Below are 13,535 nucleotides of genomic sequence, written 5' to 3'. Positions count from 1 at the left end.
GCTCCGCCTTTTGCAAAAAAAGACGAAGGCGCACGTGCAAGCTGTCCTCTTCGTTATTTGGTTGCAAAACAACGAGCGCACGGAAGGCGCGGGATTCCTCCTATCCTACTTCGACGCGGTTGGATAACAAACAGCGTTTCAGAAAAAAGGTCCATTATCCTGACAGTCAAGGAGACTATTTCTGTTCATGATGAGGGGAGGGGGGAGGCAGAAATGTGGATGCCGCAAACCAGCCCCTCTTGCCCCTGCAGCTGCCTCTATGGGGCAAAATTTCGATTCTGATTATTTGTTGATTATTCTCACCGCTCGAGAGCAAATGGAGTCATAATGCACAAGAACTACTGCACATCTCTTTAGTTCATCTACTGGTGGCAAACAGTTTATTTACAGATGACATGATGAAGGCAGATTCATGGCCACAATATTTCCTTGCGTGCATGCTGCATTAATCCACCGCATGCGCCTCGATATGGCCTTTACAGCTCAGTGGCGTTACCGCTTGAGACAAATTGATTCTCCCACCTGCTGCCACTGTGGTGCTCTTGAGGATCTGGAGCACATTCTTCTTCATTGCCCTCACTACGAACCTTCCCGAACCACACTCTCCGAGTCTCTTCGTCAGCTGGACTCTCGCCCTTTCTCCCTACCGAAATTGCTTGGTCCCTGGCCCAATCCAGCCCAGCAACGCTCTGCGCTCAAAGGTCTTCTGACATTTCTGGACACCATCGGACTTCGATCTTATTGTAAAGGGGCACGTTATTTTATTCCCCCCATTCCACCAAGCACTGGGGTAGAGTATCGCCTGTTGCGATGAAACTCCCCACTCTCCAAGGCCGAAAATAAAGTTGTTGTTGTTGTTGCGTGCATGAAAACTTAGTGCACTTAAATGATTCATGTAGCTTCTTTGTACACTGAAAAATATTTAACAGTTTCTTATATGCTGCTATGATACACAATGTGGTGAAATTATCACGTGAAAATCACACATCAAGACTGATAACGCATGCCAGAGTATAACACAGGTTGAAATGAAAATAACAAAACACTTGGGATGTTGCTCATGATACAGCAACTTAGCTGGTGCAACATGCATAACCATATCGTTGGGTTCCCCTGTAGCTAGCACTTGAAACGGCTATGAAAAACAATGTGATGACATGGAGATTTTCATGCAGCTCAACTGCAAAAGGCAGGAAGATACCTGGCGCGTCATCTACGTATAACGACATAAAGCTGATCATGGCATGGAAAACCAGAACTATGCCCCACTTAAAAAGAGCATGACGAAGTTTGGCTGTTAGTATAAGTTTCATCTTGTGCATGAGTCTCGTGCGCTTGTGCTAAGAGTGAGTGTTACCACGGGTTAAGATCCATGCTGGCAATGCCAAATGATTCACTGAGGTCTCGTACACAGTGTGTCCCACGAACCGTTATACAATTTTTTTTCTCAAGAGAGTGACAGAACAAAAACAAGCGGCACCTTCCTGCTACCTGATCGAGCAAGAAACAGGTGCTGCATCGAAAGTAGCACCTGTTTCTTACTCAAGTTGCAGAGGAGTACTGCTCATTTTTCTTTTATTGCTCTCTTAAAAAAAATCGTATCATGGTTTGTGGACCCACCCTGTACACATTCTCAATTCCAACATGAATGCTAAATATGCAGGGTACATCAGGAATCGGAATAATGCCTGCAGGCTGGCGACCTGTAATTATGAGTAAGGCCATTTCCATATGTACACATGAATAATCATAATGTCCACCAGCCTGGGTGGCTTGGATCGTAGCATGCCCACCTTCCAAATCCTAAAACGCAAGTGCAATCCTGGCTGAGGGCATCATCAATTTGGTGACCTGTACGAATAGCTAAAGCGTGCAGTCTTCCACGAGGGAGGCTAAATACAATGTGCTGTGTGTTGAGATTTCAAAACACGTTAACAAGCCCTGAGCTAGGCGAAGATAATCCATTGAACGACCACTGTGGTGCTGTTGATCATTATTGTCGTGTAACGCAAAATCATGAATGTTCCTGTAATTTTGTCCAATGGAGCTTTGCAATTTTCCAAGCTTTAACGAAAGAACCCAGTTTTCTTTTTATCAGGCTTGTTTGTGACTTGAGTCACACCCCACACCAAGCACCCATAAGCAGATATCGATCCTATTTCGTTGTACCCCCTAAGCACTCTTACCCTTCTGATAATGAGCATATGTGCCAGTAATAGCTTAGTGTGCCGCTTCTGGAATTTTCAAATCACAGTAAAACGTCGTTAAAGCGTACCTGATAGTGGTATTGGATCAGCTCAAGTATTCGGAAACTCACAACTTGGTCTAAATTAGCACCGATTTAATTAACACGATTTAATTAGCAATTAGAGTTAATTAGGACCCCCCACAGTAATTAGGATCATTCAGTGAGTCATTGCACGAATTGGAGAGCATCTAACTCGTGTCCAGACAACTGTGTGAGTTTCCGGCTACTTGAGCTGATAAAAATAAAAAATAGGTAGAGATACAGTGGAGAGAAGGAGTTTAGTTGAAGATCAACAACGACATCTAGAAGAAAGCGGTCCAGAACCGCCGCTGACCATCGCTGGGCGACGGAGCACAGAGGCAGGTTGGAAAGCATCTTCAGCTGTGACCACCAGTTCCGGACATCCTGTGACGTCAGCTGTGACGTCATCATGACATGTCTGGGCATGTTAGGGCAGCTCTGGACATGCGAGCAGAAAAACACTCATAATACAGAGGAAAGCAAACTGTGTGAAGAAAACAAGAGTAAATATACTAACCATCAACAGCTAACAACAAAAAGAATCAGGCACAGAAGCAAAGCAGCCCACCACAACAGCAGTCACAGGGCGCGCAGAACGATGCGACTGCTCCATCCGACAGCCAGGCAGAGAACTTACTCGTAATGCTTTTTTCTCCTCTATAACGTCCTGCATCTGCACCCTCTAGCGGTTACGTTCTCAACTAATCTCATGACAAAATTATCAAGAATCACGCCAGCGCTACTCCCGTTTCCAAGGCACAAGAAGATAGAAAATGGCGGGGATGCCTGGACAACAGCAACCAGCACCCAACATGCACGGGCATAAAAATCTTTGAAAAGGGGGACAAAATTATCACGTGCGAAAGAATTAGTTACACAACAAATCAGCCCACCACAACGGCAGTCACAGGAGCGCAGAACGATACGTCCTTTCCATCCGAGAGCCAGGCACAGAACTGAATTGTAATGCTTTTTTCTTCTCTATAAAGTCATGCATCTGTCCCTATTGCAGTTACTTTCTGAACTAATTTAATCGCAAAATTATTAAGAATCGTTCTGGCATTATTCCCATTTAAATCAAGGGTGCAGCAGCGTGCAGGGTGCAGCACTAGCGTCATCGTCAAGACAAGAACGATCAACACGAGCCTTTCGTGTTCAAAAAAGAAAAAAATACAAAGCGTCAACAAAGGAAAGCATCCAGGTCGGGCATGTCAGGAGCCCTGTCACACGAGGAAAAATCGCACGAGCGCTGGGCAACAGAGGAAAGCAAACACAGAAAAACACTTGAACAGAGTGAAAAATACACTCACCATCATCGGACACGTATACTGCATTCCCTCATTGTAAATCCGCTCGTCACAAAATCCACCACAATCGTCACACACCATTCACCAGTGATGAACCTCACATCCGCACCCCATCAGAGGCAAACGGAACCCCACCGAAGCTACGCTCCTCGGCTAACGGCCAACGCAATTGTTAGGAACAGAATTAACGCGTCAGCACCCTCCAGTGTCCAAGAGAGAAGTGAATCCTTACGCCCTCTGCAGGCTTTGCTCATTGGTTGTGATGTCATCCTATTATATCAGGGCTACACTGTTTTTTTCCAGTAATGTCCAACTCCTCTCCTCTGGACAAGGTCTACCTGAAACAATAGAGTCGCGGTATGACGTCACCACCCATGCATGCAACTGTGTGGCTCAAGGACGCGTATGCTCTAGACAGAGGACCTGTTATTTATTGAATCACTTTCCCACAATTATTTCCTTTATTCTACTATAATGATTGCATAGGAAACAGAAAAGGTATTGCAGAAAAACACCACACAAGAGACGTGATTGTAGGAATTAAGCATTTCATTCCCAAAGTCTTACTAAATGAGACTTATGAATACAGGAAAGAACAAAATATCCGAACACCATCAATGGCTACATACAAGGAGCTAATCGAGACATGTCCATCCCATCCGAGAGCCAGGCAGATAACTGAATAATGACGCTTTGTTCCTCCTGAATAATGTCATGCACCTGTCCCCCTTGCGGTTACTCTCTGAACTAAATGAATCGCGAAATTATTAAGGATCGTTCCAGCTTTACTCCCATTCAGGGCAGCACTATCGACATCGTCAAGACAAGAATGTTCCTCATCAAAAAGAAAAATATACAGAACTACATGTAGAAGGAAAGCATGACAGAACAGGTCTGGGTATGTCGGGGCATTGCTCAACAAGCACTGTCACGCCAGGAAAAATCTCACGTTTGTCAAACAACAAGGGGGCAAAAAACGCAGAGAAACACTTGAATAAAGCAGAAAACCAGCATCAAAGTATTCTAAACACACACACTCTCACTCCTCTTGTTCAAAAACAATGCTCATCATAAATCCGCCCAAGAAAATACACACCATCGACCAACCTCCCATTTTCTATTGCTACACTTTTTCTCGACTAACGGTCAACGCATTGCTACAGACACCTGAAGCACTGCATGACGTCATCACATCCTGTCTGAAGAAGGCAGCGGCAAAGACAAGCACTCCTATTATTTATTGAATCGCAAGGTTATTTCCTATGTCCACTCCTAATGATGTTCTCTCTTACATTAAAATTCAACAAAAACAGCACCGTGCATGAATCTTGATCTTAGCGATTTGCACCCCAAAGGTTTATCATGGTACTTTCAATCATTACAATCACAACACCAGTGATCTAGCCCTGCTCTTTAAAATAATAATGGAGACCCTGGAAAACTCAACATCATCACCAGCAGGCCTATGTAATACATGACCCTTTCTATGCTCATATACTCGTTGTCTGGGGCTACACCTGCGAGCAAAGAGCCGCGAAATCCTGGGGACAAAGTTCCATTCGCGCTCGACTAGACAGAACGCTGTTACGGGAACAGATATATGATGTGATTGCATTCCAGCATATTAATTGTCACTCTTGCGTTGCAGTTTAGAAAAACTATTACAAAACTATAATCTCAGGAGCCTCATTATGGAAAGTACGAGGGGCGTTCAAGTCAAACCGGGACTTCTCATTTTTCGCAAAAGTAAAATGAACTTACAGGCGAGAAATTAGTTTTATTTTTCAACGTAATCTCCAGCTGCGCTAATGCAATTGTCCCAGCGTTTCACGAGGGCTTGTGTGCCAGCAGCGTAGAAATCCTTACCGACGCGTAGCAGTCATGATCGAACCGCATTCTTGACCTCGTCGTCGCAGCTGAAGTGGCGGCCCCCAAGGAACGCCTTCAGTGGCCCGAAGAGATGGAAATCGCTGGGGGCGAGGTCTGGACTGTAAGGGGGATGTGGCAGCAACTCCCAGACAAGTTCCTGTAAGGTGCGTGTCGAGAGATGCGCGGTATGCGGGCGTGCATTGTCCTGTAGGAGGAGGACTCCTCTGGTCATGAGGCCCGGCTTTCCGAAACTGTAGGTTTGATGAATGATAGTGTTCAACGTTCCCACAGAAAGGTCCGTCTTTCGAGCCAGTTCGAGACATGTTATCCGTCGGTCCTTGAGGATCAGGCGCTCCACAAGTTGGATGTTCTCAGGAACTCTGACACTGAGCTCTGAGCCGCCACGGCCGGGATCGTCCTGCACTGATGTACGGCCGTCTCGGAACCGTTTGCACCACTCAAACGCTTTGCTGCGGCTAAGTGTATCGTGGCCATACTGTGCCTGAACTCTTCTGTGAATTTCAGATGACTTTACGCCTTCATTCACGAGAAACTTCATGACAATTCGCTGTTCGATGTGCGCGCTCTCCTCGTTGTCGGCCATCTTGTCTAGCACGTGTCTTCTGTTTTGCACAAACTTTGGACCGCTACGTGGTGAACGCGGAGGCCTGTCGCGTGTGAAAATGATGAAAAAGAAGTAGCGCGAGCCATTTGTACACTCAGGAGACAGAAAGTCCCGGTTTGACTTGAACGCCCCTCGTATAATTGCGCTATTACTTCGATTACTATCAGCCAAGCGCTCCAAGTTTTTCTCTCCTGCCATTTCAGCCTTGTCATGCAGTGAAGCAGGCTCACATCCAAAATAATTAATTTACACTGAGGGTGCCGTGCTTCATAGGAATTTCTACCCTGTGCTCAGATGCAAGCGTTTCTGCACAAATACCTATAACTGCAAACAGCTTACCACATATCGACCACCCGACAACATCTAACAAACAAGCAGAGAAACCAACTTCTCATGAATTCAGCTTTACAAAGCACCTACACACTGTTTTCTTCTGTGCAAAAGCAGTGATTTGAGGAGAGAGCAGCGAAAAATTGCACACGCTTGTGCTGGAATTGCTATGACTTCAAAAACCGAAGCATACGCTAATAAACTGACAAAAAGACACCCATTTCTGCCACCTGATAATTCTTGCATATTGCTACATACACAGTTGCATTGTCCCCGCGTAAAGAAAGCACAGGATAGGGGTACACAGATTTTCTGAAGTGAGCAGGGGAAAGGCTTAACTCGAACCGCTCAGGAATAATCGGAGAATCACCGCTTATCGCTACGAAGCTCATCGGCTAACACAACATGACAGCAACAAGATACTAGTGGCGGGTAAAACTGCACCACTGCTAAACAAGTCAAGACATACCATGATGACGTCACAAATCAGGAAAAACACACACACACACACAACTGCACGCACTTGTGCTCCAATAGCTGTAACTGCAAGAAACCGTAGCGCACGCTAATCAACTGAGAAAAAGACACTCACTTCTGCTATCAGAAAATTATTGCATAATGCGATACACACAGCTGCGTTGTCCCTGCGTAAAGAAAGCGCAGGCCAAGCGTATACACAAATCCCTTAAGCGATCAAGAAAAATGACTTCTACTTGGGCAGCATAATGCGATATACGCTGAATTTTTACGGGTGAAAATTGCAAGGGCACTGCTAAGCAATTACACACACACACACGACAGCGCATACAACACACGACGGGGAAAATGCTTAAAGGGACTCTGACCAGAAGTTCGACAAATATTTCGTTTGCATCTATTACGAAGGTATAATATGCCTCCAAGCCACACGCGAAATATTTTGGCTGTGCGCGGAGGCAAAGTTTGCCAAACAGGGAGCTGAAAACCGGCTTCGCTTTTCCCCCTCAACTCGCGCGATCGGGGCCGAAATCTAGCCTCTTTGCAGTGGACATCCGCCAATTTCCGTGTGCGTGACGAAGTCACGAGGGCCACGTTTCATTGGGCGCCCGGACCGGAAGTTCTGTTGTTAGTGAGTTTGTGAGAGCGCCGGCATCCGTCCGGAAAGCGATCTTCAATATGGACGTCGAAGGCAGAAATGCGGAGACTTCGAGCCCGGAACTTCTTTCTGACCTTTCTGCGATCGAGACATCGAGAAGAAAATAAGAAAATTCTGCGTGCTGAACAGCTCGGTAGGCTTTCGACACGTCGCCGATGCCGCGAATGCGAGACGAAGTTAGAGCTCTACGAACATCAGTTACAGTTGAAGCAAACAGCATGAGTCGCCTGTCTTCAGGTAAGCGATGAGCTTTTTAACGCACACTGTGATCGAACATGTAAACGTTCGCAGAAATTTCGTGTTCTGATATCTAATGCGCACTTGCTGTTCATGGTGCCGGTGTGGCTGGTGTGTCATAATGCCGAAGGAGATCGAATGCTTGTGCTGCAAGGAGCTCGAAAACACTGCTGAATGACTGCAGTATGAGTGCATTACAACCCACAAAGATTTCCAACTTCTACTCTTCAATATGACTGTCCTGAAGGTCGCATATTGAACTCCGTGGGCACGCAAACCTATGAGCGACTGTATTCACAAGTAAGTCGCATGTGTCCTTGTCGAACGATGTTAAAATTTGGGCGCCCAAAACTGGTTTGGTCCTGCAATAGAGTCGTTAAAAACTCCAGTACAGGGCGCAGCACATAAAAAGGCTATACAGTACACGACTCTGAACTGGAGAAAACCAATATAGGCAATTTTGTAATTGTCAGTGTGCTGTGTCCCGAGTCACGTTTTTATGTATTGCCCTGTGCATAAGGTTTTAGCGTAGGTTTTTAGCGATATTGAGTGTTCTTGATTGTCGATTCAGTGAAAAGTAAAACAGTTTTGGGTTCTAAAAGAACACAGCATGTGTAGTAATGTACAAGGTGTGGGCAGGTAAACTGCAGTTATTCTCAGGTACATGTAGAAATGACAATGCACACACACTGTACTGTAACCTGTTACCTATTTGCCTAAACTATATTTTATGTAAATCTGTGTAGACGATGCAGATACACTGTATATCGCCAGTTTGCAAGGTGAGTATGGCACAAGCTTGGAAAAAACAAGATCATGGTCATCCCAGCCTGTGCAGTGAAGAGGGTCTGGCAAGCCTTTCCCACAGAAAATGCCACAGGCTTCAAGTACCCAAGATCCTAACTGGGGGTACCTCTTCGCACAGCTCGTCTATCACATTTAAAATAATTCAGCATCTGTATTTAGGATGATCTATAGCTCTCAGGATGATGCATGGTTCATGAGTTCAACATGTTGTGTTGAAACACAACACTAGTCCTTTTTAATGAGTCTTGCGGAATGATAGATGAGCACTCCTTTCGTGACATTGTGTACCATTGCTACAGTGAACAATTTCTTGAGCAAGACTGATGAACGAACAAAAAGTAGAGTCTTGTCTTCCAAATATGTATGTTCCTTGTAACTTCATGTATGTTCCTTGTAATTTGATAAGTGACCCATGTTGATGTCCTCATGTAATGAGGACATTGATGTCCCCCTGATGATGGATTGATGTCCCCCTCATGTAATGCCTGCAATGGCCTTTGAGATATATTCATAAATAAATAAATATCAAACCTGGAAAAAAATGTAACACGTATCCTCTCTTTGTGTGAATGATACATAGACATTCTCAGAAGATTTGTACATAGTCACACTTTGCCTCATTTTGCATAAAGCCTAGTTCCACCTCTTATATCATCTCCGCATCTTCAATCTCCAAAGCAGTACAAGGCTAAAGTAATCAGTTACTACATAAAAAGAAGGAGGGGAGGAAAACAAATGCTGGCACATCTAAAATTCGAAGAAACCCTGGTACTTTCACGGGGCTACTCACGGCTCAGTGCTGGATCAGATCCCGATGGAAAACAGCTTTTCTGAGCCTCAGTGATAGATTCCCTTGATTGCACTGACTGTGAGGCACATCTCATTGGCTTGGTGGCAAGTGGGCTTGCGTCTGATAGTAAGATTTGGAAGAAAGGGAGCAAGGAACATCTCTCTACGGTCTTAAGAAGGATATCAACGTTTCCTGTCAAGGTACAGCATTTCATGTTGCTTTCAGTAAGTACAACACTCCTCATAGCAGTTACCATTCGTGTTGGGAAAGCATGCTGAAGTTAGCTCAGGCAGTGCATCCAGAACTGTGAATCGGGTTCATAGAGAGCACCTGGTGAGAGGGACAGCAACAGTGTCCAGTAAAGACTCTCCAGGAATTTTGTGCAGGTTTGGGGGTCACACCTTTTAATAGTGTTGATGGAAAGCAGGGTGTGTGAAACACTGACTTCTGGTAGATGAATTCTTGTTATTTATAACCAGGTACCCATGTTCTAGTAATCTAGAAAAAGCCTTGGCTCTCTTGGAGGAAATTGCTAATGAATCTGAGTGTCTTTTGTGGAAACAGGTCGTAACTGCCTTTCTATCCACCCTTCTTAGTTGCCCTAGCAAAAGCAAATATGCAATGCTGTGCACCATATCTGATGCTAGCACACTAATTGCTTTGAGTGTTCTCAGGCTTCTGAAATGGAGCTACCTTGTACATACGCTGTGCCATGTCGGCAAGAACATAAATCAGACTGCCTTTACTTTTGAAATTGGCCCTTCAGTGCTTCATGTGACTGCAAGAATGGCACCCCCAAAACAATAGGCAACAAGAATGATTTCTGCAATGTATTGAGCTTTGTAAAACAACAACTTTATTTGAAAATATATTCCAGAAGCCGGGTGACAACCTCATAATGTAGCGTCCTTTACTGCAAACACCGCTCAACACAACGAATAAAAACAGAGCGTAAACGTTTTGTCGCCTATCCGGGTGGCATCATCAGTACAACAGAGGCCAAAGATGAGCACATCAGCCTATCTAAGAGGGAATCTTACACATCCGATAGGGGGCCACGGTATGTACAGGTATGTACAGGTATTACAGGCTGAAGCATCACGCCTGATAAAGCAGGATTCTAAGAACTTTCTAGGGTCCCATCGCTAGTCATGAGCAAAGGTTACTGCACCATCAAAATATATGTCCCTTAGGACAGCAGTGGTAGACTGATTCGGTCCTGTTTAGTTAAGCTAAGCATTAGTAGCCCTGGCTCTTTTAGTCTTGTCCCACGTCTTTTGTCTATCTCGCCAATGTAGGTTGTATCAGATTCTATGCACTCAACTTGATATGCACAGTCAAAATGCCTGATGGGCACAGTGCCCTCCAAATAGCGTATGAAATACATTGGATGAAAGGAATGCGGACCACCGATTTGACTCCTTTGATGTTGTTTTTGATTGTTCTCTGTTGGAGGGATGATGCCACCTGGATAGGCAATGAAATGTTTACTCTCTTTATTCTTAATTGTTGTGTTAAGCCAGTGTTCTGAGTAAAGCATTTTACATTATGAACTTTGTTTGAATGATGATTAGTGGCGAGCTTCATACCCTGGGCCACTACTCTAACAATTGCTTGTGGTAGTGTGGCGAAATGGAATAACGAGCCTTGTAGACAATTTACTTGGCAATATATTTATTTCTCTCTCATAGGTTGAAGAACCCAGTGTGGTGTTACATAACGGAGGGGCACGTAATTATACAAGACCGATCACCAAAAGGCCTTGCTTCTGACTAGATTAAAATGTGAAGCGATTGTAATATAACAAATGCTGCATGGTGGCGATATGATAGGTTCTCCTCACGAGTTGTCGCCACAGTTACGGTTAGTTGAGAAACTGCATATCCAGGTAGCAGGATCAAATTTTAATTAGGCTACTTTGGCCAACACGAGAGCGTAGAGCACAGTGTCAAAAGCCCTTACAAAATAAAAAGAATACTACATCTACATGGACCCAGAAATCAAGACAGTTTGAAATGCTGTGAACGAATTCCACTACGTTAGTTTTGCATGAATACCCTTTTCTAAAGCCATGCTGGAATTTAAAAAAAAGAAATTGACAGAGTCAACTTGGTTGACAACGTGGTAGTACATGATGTGCTCCATTAGTTTACAGGGAACCCTAAAAAGTGGAGCTGGTTAATAGATAGAAGGAAGTCACCTCTTCTGGAGACCTATGTCCTCGACTCGCACACATACTAAGAACCTTTGACACAGATTAACGTATCTTCATTCCAGCTCTTTCACTTTCAGATGTTCATCTCTGTTGAGTGGTCTGTCATTCTTGTAATACAGATTGGAATTGAAATGCAGGTGCATAAGGGATGCTCTGAAAGAAAAAGTGTTTGGTTTTAGTCCTCTTAATGTTTCTGAAAACGAAAACAAACTTCACGGTGACTACTCTTCTGAAATTAGCAATTCCAGGATGACAGCAAAAAAAATATCTTGCCATATCATTATATCCACCTGGCACTTCAATTGAATAATGGCAGTTGAAGATGACGATGATTCAATTTAATGACGCATAAGTAACTCGGGCTATAGTGTGCCAAAACCATGGTAAAACTGTGACTTGTTAAATATCAGATGATTATACTAAAATAATATACTTTGTTGGTTGGTAAATTGAGATATAGACAAAAACATGATATGATAAAAATAAGCAATTGAAGAAAAGGCAATTGTTGGCTTTGTGTGACTGATGTCGAGTTTGCCACACTACGTGTTGAATAATAATGTACGCTGATACGCTGTAGCATATAAAGTACAATCATACACACGCTCAATATGTGGTGGATATGTGAAACCAATATACACATACTTACATTTCAAACTTTCTTGAAAAAGGCAGTCCAAGTCTGTCGGATTTGCCAGACTCTATACAAAGCCAGTAAGCACAGTGTGGAATGACTGATTCATCTTTCGAAGGCAGAGGTGCAGCTACCACGACGCTTCGTCATCTCAATGCTTCGGAGCGGCATAGCCTAGTAAGAAGCCATCAGAAGGATCTCATAACCATATCTTGGTCGAAAAAGTGGAGGGTTCTGTGGGATATGTAAGAAAGCATACGCGTTACACAACAGCTACGAGAATGATCGACTGCACCTGCATGGTTTTCAGTACGTAGACTTGGAACTGAAAAATAAATGTGCTAACCTTGTTGATACTACTTTTCCGTCAGGACCACACGAGAGCACATTTGGTTTTTTTAGTTGAAGGTATCATCAGGTCCCCATGCTCCTTTGAGATGCAGCAGACAGAAGTTCGCTGAGGCGAGTGACTGCCGTTGCGGTTCGTCGCTTCGCAGCAGATCAAGAACAGTACACCGCAACGATAGGTGAAACGTTCAGAATATGGTGACCAACTCCAACACCAACCCAATGACCCGAACAAAGAGGATGAACCGGGAGTCACACAAGTTCGCAGTTAGCAAGCTCGGCATACGGCATCCATTACAGCTGACCGGATACGGAAGCATATATCGAACGCCGTGTACAGATTGAAAAGAAAATCGTAGAAACTGTTGCAGGTGATAAATGCAGGGTATATTTTTCTTCTTGAGGCTCTGTAACAAAAACATATTAACGTAGAAATGCCATTTCACGAAGGAAATTGACAGATATTGCGTGACCACGTGACGCGTTTGAGCCAATTGTGGGTGTTGCGAGTGGCCCCCGTGTTGACGTCATCTTGATGGTGGGCCGGGGTGGATATTCTATATAAACGTATGTTTTCTCGGTTTGACGCTAGGCGTGCTGCACTCGGATGAAGTCGAATGTTTAAAATTCGAGTTTAGAGAAACCGTGGGGTTTTAATGCGTGAATTTTCGCATGGAGAGTCCTTGTTGGGTGCTTTATCGACTACAAGTACGAAAGAGCTCCCGCAGTTTCTGGTCAGAGTCCCTTTAAGTCGGAGCGCTCAGCAATAATCGTAGCGTTACCGCACATCGCTACGAAGCTTAACGGCTAACACAAGAGGACAACAACAAGATATTAGCGAAGGGTAAAAATTGACGCAAGAAAGACACTACTGATCAACTCCAGACATGCAACATCGCATGCAAAATACTGCTCATCGGGCAAAAGGCCTAAGCCTGCGACAGAACATCATAGAACATACACAAGTTC

The 13,535-nt window shown here is 44.3% G+C and overlaps 1 long non-coding RNA gene across 1 annotated transcript; it reads right to left on the bottom strand.

The window, feature by feature from the left end:
- Positions 1 to 11,026: 11,026 nt before the first annotated feature.
- Positions 11,027 to 13,247, bottom strand: LOC135369659 (uncharacterized). Its single transcript, XR_010415108.1, has 3 exons — positions 12,565 to 13,247; positions 12,234 to 12,452; positions 11,027 to 11,737 (listed from the first exon to the last, which is right to left on the bottom strand). It is a non-coding gene; the product is annotated as an uncharacterized LOC135369659 (long non-coding RNA).
- Between the last annotated feature and the right edge of the window lie 288 nt (positions 13,248 to 13,535).

Source organism: Ornithodoros turicata, chromosome 1 (assembly GCF_037126465.1).
Source record: "Ornithodoros turicata isolate Travis chromosome 1, ASM3712646v1, whole genome shotgun sequence".
NCBI lineage: Eukaryota > Metazoa > Arthropoda > Arachnida > Ixodida > Argasidae > Ornithodoros > Ornithodoros turicata.
This window is presented reverse-complemented; position numbering and strand designations above follow the sequence as displayed.